Source organism: Sorex fumeus, unplaced genomic scaffold, assembly GCF_029834395.1.
Source record: "Sorex fumeus unplaced genomic scaffold, SorFum_2.1 ptg000063l, whole genome shotgun sequence".
NCBI lineage: Eukaryota > Metazoa > Chordata > Mammalia > Eulipotyphla > Soricidae > Sorex > Sorex fumeus.
This window is the reverse complement of record NW_026606120.1, coordinates 65,849,221-65,875,374: the sequence shown is the minus strand read 5'-3', so window position 1 is coordinate 65,875,374 and position 26,154 is coordinate 65,849,221.

Sequence of the window (26,154 nt, the reverse complement as noted above, 5' to 3'; positions counted from 1 at the left end):
CACAGTAACAACAAGTCTCATGATGAGGAAGTTACTGGGCCCGCTCAAGCAAATCGATGAACAATGGAAGGACCGTGATATATTACTGAATTCAGGAAGCTAAGATTTTGTTAAAGATTGTTTAATCAATATCCATCAGGGAGATTAGTCTGAAATTTTCTTTTCTGGAAGTGTTTCTGTCTGCTTTGGCTATTAGTGTAATACAGCTTCATGGAAGGTGTCAGGAAGGATTCCTGTGTCTTCAACATTTTGGAAGAGGTTAAGTAGTATAGGGAATAAATCTTCTTTGAAGGTTTGACAGAATTCACTAGTGAACCATCTGAACCAGGACTTTTATTCTTGGGGAAATTCTTAAGTACTATTTCAACTTTCTTACTTGTAGTTGGCTTCTTCGGGCTTTCTACTTGCTCCTCTTTCAGCTTTGGAAGATTACATGATGCTAACAACCTTATACATTTCTTTTTTACTCTCCAGCTTAATAGCATGAAATTGTCAGTAGTACATCAGAGTAATAGTAAAGCGGGTAGGGCACTTGCTTTGCACAAGCTGACCCAGGTTCTTTTTCTTTATGCTTCATTATTTGTGATGTCTAATATTTTGTGTTCAATATCACTTATACAGTCCTCTGCATGTTGAATTCTATTGCTGTGACATTTTATTATATTTTAAGTCCTTCAATTCCATTTGTGTGGACTCTTTGATAGCCTTGATGAGTTCATCTTTAAGTTGGTTGAATTTTCCATCCAGTCATTGCTTTACTTCCATGGCTATTGTATGAAACATTTATTTGAGATCCTCATTGACAAAGCATGAGGGTTTATTTGAGCTCACTTGCTTGCCAGGACTCATGTCCCTGTTTTCCAGAGCAGGTGTAATCCTTTGTTTCATTATTGCTCCTAAAAATTTGTGGGTGTTACGATTTGAGTTTCACAAGCCAGATGTCAGAGTTCTTATCTAATTTGTTATTTTTCAGCAAGCAGTACTGTTTTTATAATCTATTAGTCTAAAAGTGTCTTTGTCCTTAGGGTGCTAATTCACTGGTCATACAGTTCAGTGTATAATATATCCATTTGTATAGAAGTTAAAATAGATGTATTTGAGGAATTATATAAAACTCAAGAACCCTTGACATTGGTGAGGATGAAGGGATGGTGGTGTTATGTAGAAGCTAATGCATATGTGCAATTTTGTATTTGAGTGGGGTTTGGAAAGGGGTTCCTCAGTCTGGGGGGGAAAACAAAAAGGTTGCTGACTGTGTAGAATGTTGGGGGCCTAAATGGGGACAGGTGCCCCTGGTGCACCTGAATCTGCCTTTGTATTTTTAACCTGTTCTGTGCTTATTTAAATCTTCATGTAAAAATTTGCCTCTAGGGATCTACAAATCATGGCCCATAAATACCACAGGAACCTGCCTTTTAATTACCAGGACAGGATATGTAATTAACCACAGAAATACCACCAAGAGAGCATTTAGCCATTCTCTCCTCTGAATGGTGTGATCTTTGATTGCATAACTTTGCAATACTGCTTATTTTATTTTTGCCAAGTTATAATAAATTGAAATTTAATTTTATGTATAAAATATAGTTAGAGATTCAGAGTACCTTGCAATAACTAGAGAAGTTCTAAGGAACGGAGTTAAAAGTACACAACACAGGAAGAGTTAAATTTGAAAACAGATTGAATTCACAGCATTAGGCTCAGAACTGCTGTCTCCAACATACTGATTCCTTCCTGTGATGGGAGAATCAGGGCTCTTACACATCTTCTCAGATCTCTGGGGAAAGATAAAAGTAGATCTTGAACTTTTAATATAGGTATCACTAGAAATTCATGCCACCCTTCACTTGAATAAAAAGAACATAAAAACAAAATATAGGATCACAAATCATTTTTATCCTTACAATTTCTGTTTCTTTTGCCTACTTTGAAGCATTAAGTGAAAGCTTCAGCAGAAGTTGACAGTACTTAATAATTTAACAAATAGCTGAGTCTATATTTTATATTAAATAGTATGAAATATTTAAAAATACTCTTTAAACACATTCTATTGATATTCTAACACTTAAGACATAGTATTTGACTCTGGGAACATGCTAATGAATAATACAAACTAGATCTTCATCTTTGTGAGTCTTACAGCTTAGTTACCCAGTGTATCCATAGTTTTAGAGAGCAAAAAAAATAAGAAAAAAATTTTAATTGCAAACCCCAATCTGTACCAAAAATGAGACCAATGGGAAACTAAGAGCAGGAAGGGAAAAATACAGTATGAAATTCTAGTGCTCAACTCTCCAGTTAATTTTTCCTCTTTACTTGGACACAAGGAATATCACTTTCCTTCATCTATTTGAGGAAGATAGAGTAGTGTACTTGGTCAATCAGTTAAATCAGTTGTTGGAAGAAATGTAAAGTATATACCACTTGTAAGCCAAATTACAAATGTCTCTGTAAGATCTCTTTCTTGCCTTAGGCACCTAAGAAAACTGAGATGGTCAAATTAGTGGACTAAAGAAGCCTGCATTATTGAATGTTACAGGAAAGACAGGTTCTTAGATAGTCCGACGTGATGTGAAATGAACCTCTGTGTGAAAAGAGATACAGTTTTCTATGTTAAACTTTGAGATAGTCTGTACTTTCTGAAGCTTAACATACCATGACCCAGGCATTTTGAGGGGGTAATGAATTCATCACACATGATTACTTGGAATCACATATATCTTGAAGGTAAGTGATGAAATGCTAGAAAAGTAAAATAAATGATGGAAAAGATAGATAAGGAAAGAATTTGCATTCTCGAAGCCAATAAGTTAAATTATAGAAATTCCTGTTGCTTTACTATAGACAGAAAGATAGATAGATAGATGATAGATAGATAAATAAATAGATAGATAGATCACTGTATCACTGTCATCACTGTTCATCGGTTTCCTCTAGCAGGAACCAGTAATGTCTCCATTTGTCCTAGCCCTGAGATTTTAGGAAGTGCCACATTGGAGGCTCTTTCAGGGTCAGGGAAATGAGACCCATCATTGTTACTGGGATTTGGCATATCAAATATACCATGGGGAGCTTTCCAGACTCTGCCGTGTGAGCAGGATATTCTCGGAAGCCTGCCAGCTTCTCCAAGAGTGAGAACCAGGAGCTTGGTTTTATAGTTTCTGGATCTTGGCTGTTGATGGGATTACAAGGCACCGGGTGGGGAGAGGGGCACAGTTGGTGGGTATAATTGCCCGCCTACTGAAAGATGGGGAATCTGGGTAGAGGAGGTCTAGTCCAGATCCAAGCAGGCTTAGAGATCTCTGCCCCAGGTCCTGCATAGCTGGGTTCCTCTGCTGATTCCTTCATGCATGAGACTTGTCCGAGTGTGTGGAGAGTGGTCTTAAGCATGACTGTGATTGGGTACCGGAGGTCTTTAGCTGCCAGGACTCTGTTCATGGTGAGCAGGGAAACCCACCCCCCCCCAAGGGGCCCCAGTGAAGACAGCCAGGTGCAAGGGCAGGAGACTCCTTACACATATGTAATTAAAAAGAAATACATATTCATATTCATGGAAAATTACTTAGAATACAACTATTTTAAGATATACTACAATAAAGTCTGTAAAACCTAAATAGAAATACACTTAAACTACATCTGCTACATTCTTTTTTTTTACCCAAAAACAGTTTATTTTTTTTTTAGTAATTTTATTTCATTTATTTAAAATATTCATGTAAAACATCTATTGTCTGTGTGGCTAAATTTGTGATTATATAATTAAAATAATTCTACTCACCTCTGTATATTCAAAAAATAAATTACAAAAGGGCCCACGGGGCTCTCTCTCACCACCTGCGTTTGGTGGTCTCGTACTGCATCCCCTACCCCAGGGAGGCCAATGGCAATGGGCAAGCAAAGAAAGGAATGGGAGCCAGGCTGGTTGGTGTCAGTTGCAGTTTATTGCATTCCTACCTCCATTCTCTTCCTCCTTCCCCCCATCCCCCTCATCCTTTTCTTGAATCCTGCTCCTTCATACTTCTCCTTCCTTCTGCTTCTCCTCGCCCCTTTTTCAGCCTTAGTTAAATCCCAAATCATCAGTGGTTGGGGTAATAATTACATATGCACATTTGATCATACAATCAACAGAGGTAAAGCTTCTTCTAGGACAGATTCTCATTCAGTAAGACAAACCACTCAAGAGTGAAATCCATCTATGATGGTGTTTCTTCTTTCCTTAGTCCAACAAACATAAAATTAGTCATTTTGTATGGACACAATAAGACATACATTAAGCTTATAAGATTGCTCCCCTGGGGGCATCTCGCTATAGATCTCAGTCTACAGTGCTCAGGCCAGATTAGTCTTTCCTAACCATAGCAAGGTTCTAGTCTTGTCGTTACTTTTTGGATCATGACAGAATTTGTCCATGATCATGCTCTTAACTTATAGTTAAGTATTGTGGCACTTTGGCTTGGCCTATGTCTATGACAGAAGAGCTCACTGCTTGTCCTGGGTGCTTCCAATCCCTCAATGGAACCCTGCTCTTGGGGTGGTAGGAACTAAGGGCAACTGAGGCTTAAGTCGAGAAAGCAGATGCCCAGCAGTGAATATTATTTGGAGTCAATTAACTCCCAAGTTACAAAAGCATAATCTTAACTGTGTTCCTGTGTCCATACTAAAAGGACATTGCTTTAAAGTAATCAGTGCAAAAGGACATAAGAGAAAAGCAATATTTCACTTAAGAATATATGTCAAATATTCTAGAAGGATCTGACCTTACAAGTTAACAGATTTTGATTAGCAGGAAAAGGTGATAGAATGGTTGGGGAAGCAGAGCAAAAAAGAAAGATAAGCAAAGGAATGGGAGTGACTTGGGAGCACTGTGATGGGTGTAATCCAATAAACCTAAGCTACTTGTGGCAAGGGAGAAAGGACAAACCAATGTTATACTACATCTTAAAGCATTCATTTCCGTAGAGAAGTGATCACGGTCATGGTCTTCCCGTTGTTCATCGATTTGCTCGAGCGGGCCCAGTAACGTCTCCATCATGAGACTTCTTGTTACTGTGTTTGGCATATCCAATATGTTACGGGGAGCTTGCCAGGCTTTGCCGTGCGGGCGAGATACTCTCGGTAGCTTGCCGGGCTCTCCGAGAGGGGCGGAGGAATCAAACTTGGGTCGGCCATGTTTGCTGCATGCAAGACAAATGACCTACCGCTGTGCTATCGCTCTAGCCCAGAGAAGTGATAATATAACTTATTATTATTATTATTATTATTATTATTGAATCACTGTGTGATAGACTGTTTCAAAACTGTGATTGAGTTTTAGTCATACAATGTTCCAACACCCAGCTCTCTACCAGTGTACATTTCCTACCACCAATGTTCCCAGTTTTCCTCCCACCATCCCCCATCTCCCACCCCAGGCTATCTCTATGGCAGGAAATTTTCTTCTGTCTATCTCTCTCCTTTAGTGCCTTATGGTTTGCAATATAGGTCCTAAGAGGTCATCGAGTTGGTTGAGGGAGTTTAGTACTTATATTGGGAAGGTACGGCTGGAGCAACTTTTTAAACTAGGTGGCAACTTCCAAAAGTACATGGAGGTCAGGAAAGGAGCTGAGATTTCAGTCACAAAGCACTCAAACTCAAATTTTCAGAAGATTAATGTCTTAGGGAGGCTTGTTTCGATATGGTGGAGTCTGGCTGGGGCATGACAGCAGTTTTGGATTGTGGGAACAAGCAGCTGCAGGGGGCTCTGTTTGGGCAAGCACTGGCTAACCCATTCCCCCTCCTATGTGCCCTTAATTCACATGCAGTCAGGCAGTCATTCAGTCATGCACAGGTCTGAGATTTACTGCAGCTTTTTTTTAATCTCTTTGAAGATTGATTTATGGGTTTCTAGAGCAAGGTCTGTGGAAGAGCTTACATGGGAGTGCTGGGGTTGGTTGGTAGGGTTAACACGGGTGACCTTGGGAGTATAGGAAAGTGGGGGGAAGTAGCTCATACTAAATTCAAGAAAACCTGGAGATTTCAGTCACATAACGTGGATACCCAAATTTTCAGCAGGTTAATTCCTTGATGAGCTTTGCCTCAAGATGGTAGGGTCCAGCTGGGGACACAACGGTGATTTTAGATTTGGGGAGCAATTGGCTGCTGAAGGCTCTGTTTGGGCAAGCACTGGGCTAACCGGCACCTCTCTCATGTGCCTTGGAATATTCAGGCATGCACAAGTCCAAGAAGAAACACTGCATCTTTTTAATCTTTTTTGAGATTTATCTATGAGTCTCTGGAGAAGGGCCAATAAATGAGCATGTAGGGCAGAGCCAGAGATGCTTTGTAGACATGGTTCTGCATAACTAAAGTTTGGCAGTTTAATTTCTTGGACCATGTGTTAGGAATCTGGCTGGAGCTATAGTGGCAACTTTGGGATGTTTGGAAGCCCAGGGGCACCATCAGGCTACTGAAGCTCTCATCTAGAGTATCCAGGTTGACGTGCTAGTGGCACTATGCCCTCTGGGCCCCAGTAGTGTCAGTAGCAGGGCCCTGTCAGGGACCAGGACAGGTGCCAGGCTGGCTACCGTATGTAGTTTGGGTCCTCTGCGCAGGCTGCAGGCACCAGTCCAGAAGAACCTGGCCAGAAGACACATGCCCTACTTCTCAGCTCCAGTCTCCAACTTGTTGGTGCTCAGGGAGATTTTCCTCCATAATACTGCTGTGGGCAGCACCAGTGGTGGTGAGGGCTGATCCATGGGAGCAGTGATGACTGAGAGTTGCCAAGAACATTCCAGCTTGCCCCTCATGGTGGGAACCAGTAACACCCCCAGCACACTCCAGGACCTGTGTTGTGCAGTGGTATCAGGTTTGATCTGAAAATCACTATTCATGCATGCAAAAGCTCTAGTGCTGTGGTGGCACACAGCCCATAGTGATGAGAGCTACTGTAGCTCCACAACCTTCAGTACTCACAGTCGTGCGGTCACCTCCATCTTCACGAGTACGACTCTGGTCCAGCGCTCTGTGGTGGGTGCTATGTTGGTTTTAGCTTAAAAGCACTTTCTTTGAGATCTTCTGGGGGCACCACAGCAGCTCAGCTGTTGCAGCTGAGCTGTGGAAGTAACAGCAGGAACATTAGTTCTGGAACTTTGGAGCCGAGCATGGGGGTCTGGCAAGCAGCAAGTCTCAGGGGCCTCCCAGTTGCCTAAGCCTGCTGCTCATGGTGACAACTTGAGGTGCCACAGCAGTTCCAGATGCGAGACTGGACTCGAAAAGTGCTTTTTGTAAAAAAAAGAAATGACACTTACATTCATACTTGTGAAATTATGCAGTATTTCATCCTCATGAAATTATGCGTCACCCTACAGCTCAAAGCTCTGAGAGCCACCAACACTCCACTAGTCCCACATTGGTGTCCATGTGCCACCATCTTGGATTCTCCCTAACTAACCATGTTTAGTGTTAAAGAAATATAAAATAGGAATTTCAGAAAATTGCCATCCTTAGACATCTTCAGATATGTTAATCGTGGAGGGATTCCCAAAGAGGTTAATTTTAAGCAGAACACTTATTGATAAAATGAGGCACTGCTGCCAAGATCAGCTTGAAGCTCTAGTATGCACAATTCTTTTCTCGTTTAGGACCTTTAGGCATTCAAACTCATGTACAGACTTGAGCCAATCCTCTACACTCTGGCAAGTCTAGTGCCTTGGAGCAAGGCACTACCCACTGATTGGCATTTTTGGAGAGGTGTTGACAAGGATTGGGAGGGTTAGTTTAATAGGTGGTAGGAGCCAAATTGCTTAAAGACGTGTTCAATAGAAGGGGACTCCTATATCTAGGACACCAAGGTGTTTCTCATCCTGGATACTCGCTTCCTCTGCTATCCTGTTAGCTGGCTGTCTTCTGAAAAGAATGATCGATTCTATTGTGTTCTGAGCCAACCCTTGCTGCACAACACATCACAACCATCTTCTCCTTCTCACCTCTAACTTTACGTACTCTTGCACATATAGTTAAGCCATAACGTGCACCATTTCGGTTCCAACTGTGACATTTTTGCTTTAGTGAAAAGGCTCATGATCCACCAATCTGTACCATATCTGGGTCCAGCAAATGGAGATCCTTAATGATGATCAAAGAGGAATTTTAAGAGAGGAGATGTAGCTCAGTGATGGATGCATGCCTCGCATGAATAAGGCTCTAGGTTCGATCCCCAGCAACAGAGCCCCCTGTCAGAAAAGAAGAGGAAATTTTTTTAGAGTTAAGGAGCAAGGAATTTGTTTGTTTGTTAGAACATATTAACTGGAAAAGCAAAATAACTTTGTAAGGCACTGCTTGACTAGATATATTTTTTCTTTTTTGGGTCACACCCGGCGATGCTCAGGGGTTACTCCTGGCTCTCCACTCAGAAATTACTCCTGGCGGTGCTCGAGGGACCGTATGGGATGCTGGGAATCGAACCCGGGTCGGCAGTGTGCAGGGCAAATGCCCCTACCTGCTGTGCTATCACTCCAGCCCCTTTAAAACATATGTAACATTTTATGTAATTACATAAAAAAATTGTAATTAGAGCTGAGGTATGTTTCTCACAGGGTTAGGAATAATGAAACTATTTAAAATTCTCATGTAATTAAATAAATAGGTAGACTATAGATAATAAAAGCCAACTTTCTCACTATAATAGAAAGAAGTTACAAAATAATGATCATAGTAGAGTTGGAGATAAGAACTAGCAGATGCATAATCAAGTAAAGATATACACATGCACATGGGTTAGTAAACATGAATACATGCACCAAAAAGTCCCAGAAACAGTGATATTTTCTGAGCAATGAGAATACTGAACACCTTAATCTAGGCTTTTAAATTTTGTTTCCAAAATCAGAATTTTAGGATTTAGTAGAGCAGATGATTCTAGAATTATGGCAGAAAAGATACAGGAAGAAGCTGGACAATTTAGTGGTGCTCCAAAGAAAGTCATTAAAATAAAAATAATATGGACTTTGTCAAAAACACAAAAGACAGCCTGAAATAGTACAAGTGTCCCAAAACCATTTAGTTAACAAAATAAATGTATGGTAATATTGGATTATACTCAAAGAAAAATATAATCATGAGTTCATATTTACATAGATAAAACTATTAATATTAAGAAACTCATAAGAAATAGCACTAGCAATATATCAAAAGGCAGGTGTGTACCTTCAATGAATTAATTATTTATAAACCAACATGAAAATAAGGCTAATTATTTACTACTAGCCCTTTTTCACTGTATCATTATATCACTGTCATCCTGTTGTTCATTGATTTACTCGAGCAGGTGCCAGTAAAGTCTCCGTTAGTCCCAGTCCTGAGACTTTAGCAGCCTCTCCTTACTCATCTTTCCCAAAGATTGGAGGCTCTTTCAGGGTCAGGGCAATGAGACCTTTTATAGTTACTGGATTTGGCATATCGGATACACCACAGGAAGCTTGCCAGGCTCTGCTCATGTGGGCAGAATACAGAATACTCTCGGTAGCTTGCCAGGATCTCCGATATATATATATATATATATATATATATATATATATATATATATACACATATATACTGGGCCCGCTCAAGCAAATCGATGAATAACGGAGGACCGTGACCTGATATATTTCTCTCACAGAGAGCCCTATTTCAAGTAGAAAAACGAATTCTTGAGCAATTAAGTTCCGTAATATTATCTTTCTGAGCATCCATAGAAGAAAAGAAAAAGTTTTGAGAAATGGTTTCAAAGCATGTTTTGTTGAGAAATCCATTATTCTAAAGTTGGCACAAATATCTTGTAAGGAATAATTCCAAATAATACATACAGAAATAATGAAGAAAATAAAAAATAACCTTTTAGAACACTACAATAGAGACTATTTCAGAGAAAATCCATTAAAGACTAAAATTAATGGATGACTCATAGGGAAATGGGACTACTAAATAGACTTAAGTATCTCCTTCGAACCAATTATTATGACAGTGATTTTAACATATATCTGCAAATTCTTCATATTTATTTTTTTAGGATTTAAAGTACACTTGCCATTCTCCTAAATATGGGCTAGCTTTAATGACTCATTTCTAACAGAAAGACTATGAAAAGGGGAGAAGAGTTATTTGTGGGGGTGGCTCTCAGGAGATCCAGAGGTCCAACTGGTGGTTCACAGCCAACCAGCTTGCTCATTTAATAAAGGGCCCTATTATGAGATGAATTTTTAGATGCAATGTTGTATAAGAAAAGGAAAATATATTTAAATACCATTTGAATTTTTAATGTAAACACCCATTAATCAACTTTACAAAGAAGGTGAAAGACCTTTGTTTGAAAAAAATGAAGTTATTAGAAAAAATGAAAGACACAGAAAAATCAAACAAAAATATTGAGAAAAATAATGTATTGGAAGAATTAACCTTGGTAAAATTTCAAAAGCATTGTATTGATTCAATATAATATTTATCAAAATTAGCATGACATTCTTCAAGAACACAGAACAAATACTGCTCAAAATTGTAGAAACATAAAACTCCCTGAATAGCCAATGCAATCTGTTAAAAATCAAGGTTTAATTCATTGAATTCCCTGACTTTAGCATAAATAATAAAAACTACTACATAATCAAAAATGTAGTACTAGAATAAAAGTAAATTCTCAGACCAAAGGAATATAATTGAGAGCTCAGTAGCAAACCTTCAGATAAAGAGACAGTTAATTTACAACAAAGAAACTGGGTTCATTAAGTGAGGAAAAAAAGCCTCAACAAATGGTGCTGGAAAAAAATGGTTTCACACATGTACCACTATCTCACACCCCATGTGCAAGTTAATTCAAATGAATTTTAAGATGTCAGTGTCTAACATTGACTTCAAAGGTGTATCTAATGATAGTACTCCATTGGCAAAGAATTTACAAAGCAAATAGATGGCACTACATCAAACTAAAGCAAGTCTGCATTGCAATATAAAATATGGCTAAAATTCTAGAATCTGGAAAAAACCCGAATGCCCAAGAAAAAATGACTGATTAAAGAAACTTTGGTACATCTACACATGTTAGAAAAGATGAAGTCATAAAATTTATATACAAGTCGTACTACATGGAAAGTATCATGCTAAGCAAAATGAGTCAGAAAGAGAGGGACAGACATCTGAAGATTGCATGCATCTGGGGAACATAAAGTAACAAAATAGGAGACTAACACCCGAGAATAGCAGAGTACCAGGTTTTAAGTACCAGGAGGTTTACTCCATGGCTTGGAGGCCAGCCACACACGCTGGAGGAAAAGGCAGCTCAGATAGAGAAGAGAGGACCAAATAAAGGTGTTGGGAGGATCCTCCCAGGATGGGAGATGACTGATAAGAGTAGACTCTAGACCGAACACAATTGCCACTCAGTGTCTCTTTTGCAAATCACAGAGTGCAAAAGGAGAGAGAGAACAAGGGGGAATGCCCTACCACAGAGGCAGGGTGGGATGGGGAGGATGGGGGGTGAGAGAGATACTGGGACCCGTGGTGGTGGAAAATGGGCACTGGTGGAGGGGACGGGTATTCGATCATTGTATAACTAAAACCCAAGAACAAAAATTTGTAAATCTAAAACTGTACCTCATGGTGTTTCACTAATAAAAATCTAAATAAATTTTAAAAATGGCTAAAATTGAAATATGGCTAAAATTGAAAGTGACCTTACTGAACAGGAGAAAATACTTAACCACGTATCTGATAAAAGGCTTTTTATATCCAAATAAAATAAGTCATTCACAAAACTCAACAACGACAAAAATTTCAATCAATGAAAAATGGAGGAAGAGCTGAACAGACACTTCTCTAAAGAAGACATACAGATGGCCATCTGGCATATGGAGAAACTGCAAATCAAAATTACAATGAATTGTATCTCACACCTATAAGAATGTTCTATATCAAAAGATCAGAAGCAATCAGTACTGGCAGAGATGTGAAAAGAAACTCAATCACTATTGGTAAGAATGCTATCTGGTAAACTCCCTATGGAAATAAGTATGACAGATTCTCAAACAAATTTTAAAATTTATTATATAATCCAGTAATATTACTCCTAGAATCCATTCCAAAAGTATAAAATACTGGTTTGAAAAGATATATTAACACCTGTGTTCATTGCATCACTATTTTTAATAAGATCTGGTAACAACCCAAGTTCCCAACAGATGAATCGATAAAGGGATTATAGTATATATACAAAATGGAATGCTACTTAGCCTTAACAAGTTACGGAATATTGTGTTTTACCATGGGCTGGAGCGATAGCACAGCGGGTAAGACCTTTGCCTGCGGGTAAGGCCTTTGCCTTGCACGCGGCCAACATGGCCAACCCAGGTTCGATTCCTCCGCCCCTCTCAGAGAGCCCAGCAAGCTACTGAGAGTATCTCACCTGCACGGCAAAGTCTGGCAAGCTCCCTGTGACTATTCAATATGCCAAAAACAGTAACAGCAAATCTCACAATTTGTTGTGAGATGTTACTGGTGCCCGCTCAAGCAAATTGATGAACATCGGGAGGACAGTGCTACAGTACATTTTACCACATTTTGTAAGGAACTAGAATTTATCTTAAGTAAAGTGTATTGATAAAATAATAACTAACAGATCATCTGGCTCCTTTATATATAAAGAAACAACCTAAGGTAATAAATGACTGATGACAAACCTTGATATTATAGCAATAAAACAAAGCCTGTCAAATCGTGGAGGAGAAGGGGCATGAGAGAAGTGTAGGACTGTGGTAGAGGGTTATTAGCACTCTGGTGGTAAGTGTGGTTCAATAGTATTGTTTGCCCTAAACATATATATTAAAGCTATTATAAATCACTATATCTCTATTTTAAATAAGATACTAATTTAGTGTTTTCTTATGTATAGTTTGTAGAAAAAGCTTTTTTATTTGTAATTAAAGAAGGAGCACTAAGCAAGATCAGTGTTTGCATTGGTTATGAAAACTACAACTTTTTAGAAACTATGTTCATAGAAGAAAGGTATAACCATATAACACAGAATATGCTAGCCCTCCTTGATAATTCAGAATCCCTTTGTCACACTTCAGTAATGGATTTGTACTAATTTTAGAATGCAAACAATATTAAACTAACAACTAGCACTTACTGAAAGCTTACTCAGTACAGACAATTCACACACTATCAGCAGTGATCTCATTGAGTTTTGGCAACTTTGTTTAACATTATCTTCATGCCAGTTTATGGCATGTGTGACACTGAGAGCAAAAGGAGTTATGACAGTGAGAATACACAAATTCCTTTCTTGCTTATAATCAGAACTTCAATTTAGTAACAAAATCAATATAAGAAAATCTTTAAAAAATAGCCTTCTATGTTTTCCTTGCAGGTAGAGTGATACCCCTTTTTGCTGTTGGAGAGAGAGTACAGTGGTTTAGTCACTTGTCTTGCATGCAGCCAACCCTGGTTCAACACCCTGCACCACATATGGTCTCCCAAGCCCCACCAGGTATGATCTCTGAGTGCACAGCCAGGCGCAATCCCTGAGTACAGCCAGGTGTACCTCCCTGATTCCCCCTTATCCCCCTTCCCCTACCCAAACTGATGCCACTTAAAAAAAAAGATAGCTTGTAACTCAATTTTTCCTAGTAGGATTTAAGAAAATGTAACTCAGGGGAGCTCTGGAAACTTTTGCAAGGTAGTTGGGTGAGGGTGGGGGGTAGGTAAAGGGTGATTATGCTGACAAACTTCACCTGAGTCTTTTTCTCTCAACAATTTGGCATTTTATTTTTCTTCTTAGAATACTATGTAGTGCTTAGAAGTGAAGCAGTTCATTTGTAATCATGAGAAAACTAGTCATTAATAAGAATAAAAGAGGAGAAAATTTTTAAATCTTCATTTCTTGGTAACACTGAAGAGACTGCTCATATGCTTGCAGTTTTATACAGTTTTTCCAAAGTCAGGTAATGATTAAATAGAGATGCCAGGATTTGAAACAGGTGGATCTCATCAAGAGCTCACAGTCTTCTTGACAATTCTAAAACACTTGATAGTATTTCTTACTTTCTAAATCTATCGCAGTTCTATTTCATAAGTTCATTTTAGAAAATTCATTTCACAGTATGATTTTGATTTGGAATTTTAGTTACCTCAATACAATGATTTGTTTGTAATATTTCTGATTAATATAGGATAAGATTATTAAATGGAGAAACAGGAAATGTTAACAAGCAAAGAAATAATTGCTAGAATATTTACTGAGAATGAGTGATTCTGATCTCAGATCTCAGATCTCCTCTTGGTTATCATTGTGATGGTAGAGAGGGAGTATATTTGGAAAGCAAGAGCTTCACAAAACATACTAAATTAATAGCATTTCTCTCAATTTACAAAGGTCCCACAAGAAGTTAAATGACAAAAGTAGCATCCAGTTTCAGATATAGCCCTAATGCCAAGACTATTGCATTGAAGTAGACATGAGAGAGGATCATTTATTTACTTTAATTTTTATTGTTTGTTTGGGCCATACCTGACTGTGCTCAGAATTTACCTCTGCTCTGTACTCAGGGATTGGTCCTGGTGGAGCTCAGGGAACCATATCTAGTATTGGGGATCAAAACCAAGTTGGCTCCAGGCAAGGAAAGTACCCTACCCACTCTTCTATCTCTTTGGTTCTGAGACAGGATCATTGATAGTGATAGGCTCTTCCCATGAGTAGGTGTAGGATATAGACTGCTCTGTATTGCTGCTGACTGACCATGAGAACAGAATAGATAATGGCAAGATAAACGAGTTGCTATATGAACAGGAAACCGAGAAAAGAAGGATGGGAGCAAAGAATAGGATGAATGTGTAGAACATGACTTAAGTTTAGTCTTTGTGCTAGTGATGGTCAGAAATTTATTTCTAAGGATTTTTTTTCAATACTTGTTGACTATAGCTGTTTTTTTCCTCAGAGAAACAATAAAAAGGAGGATTTACAGGGTCCAGAGAGATAGTATGGGGGTAAGACACTTGCCTTGCATGGGGCAGACTCAGGTTTGATTCCTAGCATCCCTGGAGCCTAACAGAAGTGATCCTTGTGCACAGAGCTAGAAGTAAACCCTGAGCTCAATAGGATGTGGCCCAAGTACTAAAAGGCATAAGCAACAACAAAAAGGAGACAATTTATAACCTAACCTTAAATCTTATATCCAACTTTCAAATACGTATTTGGCAAAAATCCACCGATTCACTAGATATTAATAATTAGGTATGTGGTTTTAGTATCATTTTATAATTCATTGAAAGATACCCATTCATATGGAGCTCATAAATACCAACTCTCTCTATTTTCCAAAGTCATCATTCTATACACATTCTTTGTACCTTGCTTTTAATTTTAATTTGAAAGTTAATCGGGGAAATTGTCTCATAATAGGACGTGCAGATATTGCTTATTTTAACTTTGTAATTACAAATTGTAGCCTATAATAAATATAGACCTGCAAAATAACAAGATTAGGCTGGAGAGATAGTTACAAAGGGCTAGCATACGGACTTAGCATGTATGTATGCTAAGATACATGGATAGATCCCCAGGTATGGCCCTGGTTTCCTATATCACATTGGGTATGGAGCAGCACCACATTGCTGGTTTGAGCACAGAAATATCCATGCCAGGGGCTGGAGTGATAGTACAGTCGGTAGGCATTTTCCTTGCACACAGCTGACCTGGGTTCAATTCCCAGCATCCCATATGATCCCCCAAGCACAACCAGGAGTAATTACTGAGTGCAAAGCCAAGAGAAACCCCTGTACATGGCCAGGAGTGACCCAAAAAAGTTAAAAAGGAAAAATGAAAAGAAATATCCATGCCAGTTGACTTAGAATCACAGGGAATGATCTCTAGGATACCTGAGATAAAAGACAAGACCTGCAAAAAAGTCATATATCACTACCATCTAGAATAATAAATTGGATATTACAGGGATTTTAGAAGCTCTTCAGGATGACAGTTCTTGTTCTCCAATCACATCAGCCCTCTTCCCAGTCTCTTCTGTAACAATCACTAACTACATTTTTTTAAAAAATTCTTTTGTTAATTGATATACCTCCTAGGTATGTATTCTTCAGTTGTGCATTGTTTGTTTGAAAATCCTGCTAACATACATAAATCTCTCTTTCTAAGGAAAAAGAAGCTCATCTCCTAAATGGGCTTCAGGAAAAACCAAAATGTCTTTGGGGAGGTCCCTTAGCAGGCCATGATTAAATCTTGGAAAACACAAAACACCATCAGGATATGTGGCAGACATAGAGATGACATAAGCAATGGGCTTGTGACAGACATTGGATTGATGGACATAAGATGCTGGGGTTTTTTTAGCTGCTAAATTCAACGAGACCTTTTCACGTATACAAGAGTATGCAAAGTTCAGGTCTCTGTGTTGAAAAAACTGGCTCAGGTGACTCAGGCTGCCTGCATGGGATATGAGATGGGCAACTTCATAGTCTTCAAGCGCAGGTCAGTATTCCAGGTCCCTGATGCTGGTAGTTCCAATTGCTATTAAGACTCTCAACAATCCCAGATTATTAGTTGAAGATTACAATTATTTGGAATGACAGTGAGTTTCTTGTCTGGTGTTAATCTCCCCAAACTTTAAGACTGTTGTCTCTTAGTTTATAGTGACGAATAAGCTGTAAGTAATGAGAACCATGAAACTGTAATGAAAATTAAGAAAATGTAATGGGGACTGGGAAACTGAAATTGAGCCCCTGGGTTAAACAAGAGAAAGGAGGAAGAAGCATTCCTTTTATGACCCCAGTTAACAGAGTTAAGAGCCCACCAGCCTACCAGATTGATGGGAGCACACTGGGTCTGACAGATTTATGGAAGTGCATGGGAGATGGTACCTGAAGGAAGCACCAAAAATGGGTAAGAGATTCTGATATTGACTGTTTTTCTTTGAGCACTGAAGGCCATATCATGTGGGATTTATGTGTTGATTGGTTTTCTTTTACTTATTACTTCTGTATTCCCTGTTTCATTAATAAGAATGTGTGGAGATTGTAGCCCACCTTTAGAGGATAAAAGAAAGATACTTTCAGCAAACGGGACTCCAAGTCCGTTTCTCTTCTGATTTGTGGTTCTCAGCATTGAGCCTCTAATAAACTTACTGTCTTATCTTGATCTGTCTCTCTCTGTTCTTTTGCAGTTCACACCAGCAAAACACACCTACACTCCCTCCCCATTCTTGTAGATTTTATATCATTTTTCTTGGAGTAACTTTTGTTCACTCGACTTTCTAGGTATCAAGTTTACAAAATTTTACATCTTTTAAAAATGTCTTTTTCCCAGCTTCTGCCGCATCTATCAGCACTTCTGTTCTTCTCTATTTGAGGTCTTCCTTTCTCGCATCTCTGCACTGCTTTCTGAGCTCGGACTTTCACTTGCGGTTGCCTGAGGCATGTGCCAAATCACGTTGGCGAATAAGCTCAAGAGTTTTCCAAGACAGCCTTCTATTTTGTGTGTGTGTGTGTGCCTATCTCACTCTTGGCGTTCCTCACACAATCATGGAGGTGCTGAACTAGTCGACTGTATTCCTTGTCAATGTTTGCACAAAGGAGATAGTAGTCCAATCCCATTTGGAATTTGGGGATAACAGCAACATCGGTCAGGCAAAACCGTCGAATGAATATGATGTGGTCGATTTCATTGTGGAACCATCCAATAGGAGACCCCCATATCCAACGTTTAGATTCGGCCTTCTGGAACTGTGAGTTACCATGTATGGTCTTGGTTGACATGATGAACTCAGACAGTCTCTCACTCTGTTTCTTCCATTTTAGGCCATGGTCCTGATGTGGAGTTCTTCGGCTGATATTCTCGGTCCTATCTTGGCATTAAAATCACTGACAATGATCTTGTAGAAGGTGTAGTCTTCTTTATAGAACTTCTCCAGCTCCATGTAGAACTTCTCAATTTCTCATTCATCATAATTGAATGTTGGTGCATAGACAACAAAGATAGAAACTGCCGGAAGTGAGCCACATCTATTCAAGTGTAATCATCCAATTCAGGTTGTTAGGTATTTGAATGAATCAATGGTCATTGCCAAGTTCGTGTTGGCAAGGACACCAACGCCTCCAGTGCCTACTACAAGACCAAGATCACTGCCCTTCGCCAACTTCAAGACCAAGATGACTGTCCTCCGATGTCCTGATGAATCTATCACATCTTCTAAAAGGGCAATGGAGAAGATTATTCATGACTTCTACTCAGATTTCTTCAATAGCCACGTCCACCTGCCCACATACCAAATTCCACAGGATGAATAGGTCATTCCCAACATTCTCAATTCTGAAATCCAGTATGCCTATTCGTCGGTAAAGGAATGAACAGCACCGGCCCAGAGAAGGTCACACCTGAACACCTGAAGAACCTCCCATTAGTACTCATCAATATGCTGGCTTGGCTCTTCACACACTACGTGTCTAAATGCAAGGTTCCGTCCCAGTGGAAAATCAGCAGGACTGCACTACTGAGCAAGAAGGGAGACATCTATGGCATTGGCAACTATTGCCCAATCTGCTTATTGTCTGTCATCTACAAGCTGTTCACTCGAGTCATCCTGAATAGGATTGTCAGAACACTAGATGAAGGACAACCATGCGAGCAAACCGGGTTCCTCAAAGGATTCAGCACCATCGATCATATCCACACGATAACCAAGCTCATTGAGGTTTCTTGGGAGTTCAAGATGCTGCTCTGCCTAACATTAATTGACTTAAAGAAGGCCTTTGATTCTGTTGAGACAGAAGCGGTCACTGAAGCCCTAGTCAATCAGGGCATTCAAACTCAATACATCAGGATCCTCCATGAGCTGTATTACGGAATCACTACCAGGATCTCAAAGAAGTGATCATCCATGTCAAGAGAGGGGTTTGGCAGGGTTATACCATTTCACTGATACTATTCAGTGTTACCCTCGAGAACATCATGTGATGACTGGAACAGGAAGGAATCGGAGTGAAGATAGATGGTCGGCAACTACACCACCTCGTCTTTGCTGATGACATCATTTTAATAACACCAAACATTAGCCAAGCAGCACAAATGCTGGCCACCTTCGACTGTGAGTGTGGAAAGGTCAGACTACAGCTGAATTTCACGACGACGATGTTTTTGAGAAACAGCCTCATTCCTGTTGCTCCATTCGCTCTCAATGGAACGACCATCTCCGAATGCAATAGTTATGTGTACCTAGGTCGAGAAGTCAACATGACAAATGACCTGGCACCTGAGTTGTGCAGGAGAAACAGAGCGGCTTGGAATGCCTTCAAGAGCATCGAAGAAACAGCTAGGAGGATGAAGAACCTCTGGCTCTGGGCACATCTCTTCAATTACACTGTTCTTGCATTAACATATGCCTCAGAGACCTGGGCCCTACGCAAACAGGATGAGAACGCTATTCGGGTCTCCCAAAGAGGAATTGAAAGAGCTATGCTTGGAGTATCACGTTTCACTCAAATGAGAGAAGGAATCCAGAGTTCTGACCTCCATCAACGGTCAAGAATCAGGGATGCTGTCTCATTTGCCAAAGTGTCAAAAATCAGATGGGCTGGACACGTAATGAGATTTGGAGATGACCGCTGGACTAGAGCCATTACCAACAGGATTCCATGGGACGTCAAAGGACTGTGTGGCTGCCCACCTACCAAATGGTCAGACTTCTTCGTCAAGACCCTGAACGATTGGTTGGAGGCTCTTCGTGTTCCTAGAATGAACAGACACCATTGGCCTACACTAGCATGCAACAGGGACAGATGGAGATGTTACTGGTGCCTGCTTGAGCAAATCGACGATTAATGGGAAGTCAAGTGATCAGGTGAAAAATGTCTTTATAGTAAGGTAAAGGTAAAGGCTCTCCCGTTGATCGTCGATTTGCTCGAGCGGGCCCAGTAACGTCTCCATTGGAGACTTTGTTGTTACTGTGTCTGGCATATCGAATACTCTCGGTAGCTTGCTGGGCTCTCCGAGAGGGGCGGAGGAATCGAACTCGGGTTGGCCATGTTGGCCCCGTGTAAGGCGAACGCCCTACCCGCTGTGCTATCGCTCCAGCCCGTCTTTATAGTAATTATATTGAATATTTGTCTATAGCAAAATTTAATGAGTATGTATCCCTACTGACCCACTCTTATTTCCTCAATCCCTCCCTCCCTTCTTCCTTCCCTTCCCTCCCTTCCTTCCTTCCTCCTTCCTTCCTTCCTTCCTTCCTTCCTTCCTTCCTTCCCTCCTTCCTTCCTTCTTTCCTCTCCTTTCTTCCTTCCTTCCTTCCTTCCTTCCTTCCTTCCTTCCTTCCTCCCATCCCTCCTTCCTTCTTTCCTTCCTTCCTTCCTTCCTTCCTTCCTTCCTTCCTTCCTTTCTTTTTTAATTTTATTATTTCTTTATTTTCTATTTCTTCATGCATTCATACATTTGTATTGAAGTAGCTGGTTTACAACACTGAAGTTTCAGAAGAGATTCACACTTTGGCATTTGAATATACCACCCATACTGCAACTAAAAATCTGCTAAAATCTTTTAGTATAAATAGGAATAATGCACTAGGTTCATTAATGTAAATTTAACATAAAAACTATGAAGCATGCCATATAACATAAACAAGAATGGAACTTTAGTAGTATAATACAGTTATTAATACAGTCTCCTGCCTCTGTCCCTGGATGTCTTCACCAGAGCCCCTTGGAGGAGGGTGGGTTGAGTTTCCCTCCACACCTCGAGCAGAGCCCCAGCAGCTGAAGACCTCCAGTTCCAGCAACAGCCATGCTTAAGATCACTCTCCACATGTTCAGATGAGCCTCACCCATGAAGGAACCAGCAGAGGAATCCAGGTATGCGGGACCCGGGTCATAGATCTCCAAGACTGCTCAGATTGGGACTGAGCCCTCTCCACCCAGATCCCTCATCTTCCTGTATGTAGGCGTTACACCCACCACCTGCCCCCGGCGCCATGTAATCCCATCAACAGCCAAGACCCAGAGACTATAAAACCTAGCTCCCGGAATTCAGCCGTGTGACATCTTATTATCTAGTTCTTACTCTGGAGAACCTGGCAGGCTACCAAAAGTATCTTGCCCACATAGCAGAGTCTGGCAAACTCCCCGTGGAGTGTTCAATATGCCAAAAACCAGTAACAATGATGGGTCTCTTTCTCCTGACCCTGAAAGAGCATTGAATGTGGGTGGCATTTTCTAAAATCTCAGGGCAGGATGAAGGAGACGTTACTGGTGCCTGCTCAAGGAAATAGATGAACAACAGGATGGCAGTGATACAGTGATAATACAAATGAGTCTATATTCTAATGCACCCAGAACTGTACTTAAAAATATCTTACGCTCATTTTTTAGATTGCCTATTTTTGCCTCCTTGACCCCCTAAATTTTCATATTCAAATTTTCATGACCTAATTCCCAGTTCAGTGTTCTTAGGATATATGCATTTGCAGGGAAATCTTCACCTCTTGATAGAATTAGAAGAAAAGAAAAGATAGCATATCGAATACTCTCGGTAGCTTGCTAGGCTCTCCGAGAGGGGCAGAGGAATCGAACTCGGGTCGGCCATGTTGGCCGCTTGTACGGCGAAGGCCCTACCCGCTGTGCTATCGCTCCAGCCGGGCGTGGTGGCGCGCGCCTGTAGTCCCAGCTACTCGGGAGGCTGAGGCCGGAGGATCGCTTGAGTCCAGGAGTTCTGGGCTGTAGTGCGCTATGCCGATCGGGTGTCTGCACTAAGTTCGGCATCAATATGGTGACTCTCTGGGAGCGGAGGACCACCAGGTTGCCTAAGGAGGGGTGAACCGGCCCAGGTCGGAAACGAATAGAATTAGTGTTCTTTATAAAAATAGAGACTAGAGCTGGCACTCAAGTGAAGACAACCTTAGGAGGAAGCTGACTGTTTAAGAGTGAGGAAGTTCACCCTTGTCCAATAATGGATCTGCCTGCATCTTGATCACAAAGTCCCCAGCTTCCTCAATTATGAGAGGCAGATAACAGTTGAGTAAGCAACTCTCTTTGAGGTATTTCAGTTATAACAACTAAATTTGACTACTATGCTCTTCATGTCTATTCTTTCCTTCTATGACTTTGCCTCTTTTTCATGTGTATTGTAGGGTATTTCAGTAAGAATAATGGGATCAAGAAATTTTCTCTGGATATATTTTGAGACATTTTTAGGAGACATATTTGAGGCATTTATCATATTTGCTTCATTTATTATTTTTTTCTCTTAATTGAAAACTTTATCTAAACTAAATAACAATCTAAAAAGACAGGGATTTATGCCTAACATGGATTATGTAGTCCAAGTCTCTTTTCTCTGGACGGGCATGTGTATGTGAATGAACATTATTGTTACCTTTCTTGGATTTCAAGAAAATAAATAGTAGCCAAAACAGTTCTGAGTCCTGGATTTAATCAGCAGAAATCAACTCAGTATTTCATAAAATTATAAATTCTCAGTTTATAGATTAGGATAGAATCACACTATTTAAATTTCTGGGAAAGTCCACTTGTTTTCACACATTTCTCCACCCTGATCAATGTTAATACTGCAGTCAGTGAGGAGTTGACATAGTATAGCACTAAGGACCTCTACCAACTCCATTTTTATGAAAAATTAAAAATGATATAGGTAAGGAATCATTATGATTGAGATAACCATCATCCAAAGTGTCAATTAAAAACTATTTTTATGATGAGATAGATGAATAATAAAGGTAAAGGTAAAGGCCCTCCCGTTGATCGTCGATTTGCTCGAGCGGGCCCAGTAACGTCTCCATTGGAGACTTTGTTGTTACTGTGTCTGGCATATCGAATACTCTCGGTAGCTTGCCGGGCTCTCCGAGAGGGGCGGAGGAATCGATCTCGGGTCGGCCATCTTGGCTGCGTGCAAGGCAGACGCCCTGCCTGCTGTGCTATCGCTCCAGCCCAGATGAATAATAATATACTGAAATCAAAATACACTAATTTATAGGATGAATAATAAATAGCATGAAAGAGTATAAAGTAAAATCATGTGTTTATTTTCACATATGCTGTTTCAATATTTTGGAGGGAACTTTAACTATAGTATGTAAATAAGTCAGTGAGAAGAAAGATTGTTTATATAGCAGAGATATCAGGTTTCTAAAGACCTGGTAACACTGTAGCCTACTGTATTTTATAAACTTGACAGTGAAAAACATCAGAGAATTGTAAAATCAGTGTAAAAATATTTCTTGTTCTCAGTATTCAAATGTTAATAATTGTAGGTTTTAATGTGTTTTAAATCCAGTAGGAAATTTCTTTTAAAATTTACATATTACAGAAATTTTTTAAAATACCATATGAGTAGGATGATTTGGCAAATTCAGATTCAATTACTGCTCACAGTTTTAACAGACTATCAAAAATTTCTCACATATAAAATGATACTAGGGAGAACCTGATGAGTAAAGAAATTGGACTTTTGAGCAGAATCAGGTGAATTAGATTCTCTCTTACATTTAAAATTAAGTTGGAATTAAAAAAATTTAAATCACTGTTTGAAATGATCTGTGGCAAAGTTCTCTCTATTATATGAAAGTTTTAGTATTTTCATAGTCTTTGATTATAAACATCAGAAATGGGTCCTAGTTTATTTGAGTAAAAGCTTGCTTGTTCTACTGATAATGGTGATGAAGTACAGAATCAAAGAAAGCTGAATTAGCATCTGGAAGCTCCAGAGTCAGGGTAGCTTTGAGAAACTCAGCAACGGGAAGTGAGGAACCATTTTTTGTAGGGCCATGCTCTGTAATAAATTAGCTCCAACAGCTTTATATCCCTAATCTCCATTCACTATTTTCATTCTTGAAAGAGAGAATCTAATTGGCAAAGTCTGGGCTGCGTGAATCTAGCTATCTCAAGATTTAGAACTCCATAGACATAATACACAATTATGGTAACCCAGAAAAATTGTGAGCTATTGCAATTTCTGTCTGTTTCAGTCAATTGCTCTATGAGTCTTTTATTTCTCACCCTACTTAGACAAGTGTGTCTTGCCTCATAACCATTCCTAAATCTAGTTATGTGCCTCCAAAGTAAATTATAATAAAAAGAGACTAAGGCCCAATGTCTTTTCTAAAAGATTTCCACGTACTGTATCATTTGAGAGACTAATTTCTCCATTTTTATAGAAAAGTAAAGTAACACAGAACATATATGACTTTCTCAATTCACAGTTACAGTGAAGTTGAAACAGGGTTTTAAATTAGTAATTAATTGCTAAACTGTATACCTCTCTATCATGCGGAATTTGTTTCTATGCATGTCTATTAGACATGCTTTGCTTTAAAAAACAATAAATTATTAGATATAAATTGCATGGGGAATCTGAAAGGCTGAATTTGTAAGAACATAGATTAGAATGATAGTTGTATCCAGAGACTAAGGGTGGGGGAATTAGGAAGATGTTATTTAAGGGAACTACATTTTAACCAGTAGATCTAAAGACCAATATAATAATTAAAGATAACAATAATGTATTATAAACTCCATTGTTGCTCAGTGATTGGAACTTAATTGTCCTCACTAAAGAAACAAACAAAAAAATAAACCACAACAGTAAAAGCAAAAGAAAATAAAACAACACTGTCCCTTGTTTGCCTCCTGGATGGCTTCACATTTGGGACTGGACAGTGTACTTCCTGCTGTGCTCAGGACTAACTCAGGCCATAATGTGCTCAGGAATTATTCCTGATGGAGTGCAATGTGGTGTCAATGTGGGATGTCTGGGATGGAATAGAGCTGGGTTGTTCACAAAGCAAGCTCTTATCTGCTATATTATCTCTATTATCTATTCCCCTGGACTCACATTTTTTATATACAGTGTTAAGACATCAATATATGAGTATTATAGGTGATTTGGGGGTGAGTCAAAGCAACTGTGCTCAGAAATTCCTCCTGATTATGCACAGAAATTGCTCCTGGTAGTGTTGGTTGAACTACATACTGGTAACCTGGGGTGGCATCCAACAGGGTTCAATGGCATGCCAGACAAGTGCCTCATCCTCTACTCTCTCCAGACCCTAACATGTGATCTTTTAGTGGATCATAATTCAATCTATGATACCATAAGCAGGTTTGCAATTTTAATGAATGTTCCAGAGCTTATGTCTGATTGCAGTCTGCCTATATCAGACTTAGAACTGGAGTTTGCTCTCAGCCAGGACATTACTTCAGCTATCTCTGTGACTCAATTCCATATCTCAGTAAGGCTATATGAATGTACCACTATCTCCAGCAGGCCTTGCCCCCTCAGGATCATAAACTATATTGCTTTAATCCAGAATTCATGTCACACTTCCCCATTAATATGCTTTATGTCACTCATTATTTTATCATCCATCTCTCCAAATTGGAATCAACTTTCATGAGGCCCTTTATTAACTGCTGAAACTCAAGTGCATAGAATAGTACCCTGACCACATAGTTGACATTCAAAACTATTTACTGAAAGTTGAATTCATCAATATGTGGATGAGTTGGTTTATAATTACTGTCTATATGTGCAAAACACTGTGTTTTCAAATCCAATTACAACAAGTTATGAATAAAAACTTGAATTTATTTAGAAACGCAATAGTATTAGTAAATAGAAGATACGTTTCATGGTAGAATGCATAGACTAGATTATTAAAATGTGAATAATAAATGAAAATTTCCCTTACTGTTTTCTCTTTTTCAAACCAGCCTACTCCATGCAATTATATGGATAAACAAATTTACTATTATCTTCAAATGTAGCCCAGCCGGTAGGGCGTTTGCCTTGCACACAGCCAACCCAGCTGACCTGGGTTCAATTTCTCTGCCCCTCTTGGAGAGCCCAGCAAGCTACCAAGAGTATTTCACCTGCACGACAAAGTCTGGCAAACTACTTGTGATGTATTCAATATGCCAAAGACAGTAATAACAAGTCTCACAATGGAGACATTATTGGGCCCGCTTGAGCAAATTGATGAACAAAAGGAGGACAGTGACAGTGACAGCTCTTCTCTGAGCCAGCAGGTGAGGCATTTGCCTTGCATGCAGCAGACCCAGGTTAGATCTCTGGCACCACACACAGTCCCCAGAGCACTGCCATGAGTTATCCTTTTGCACAACTGTGTGACA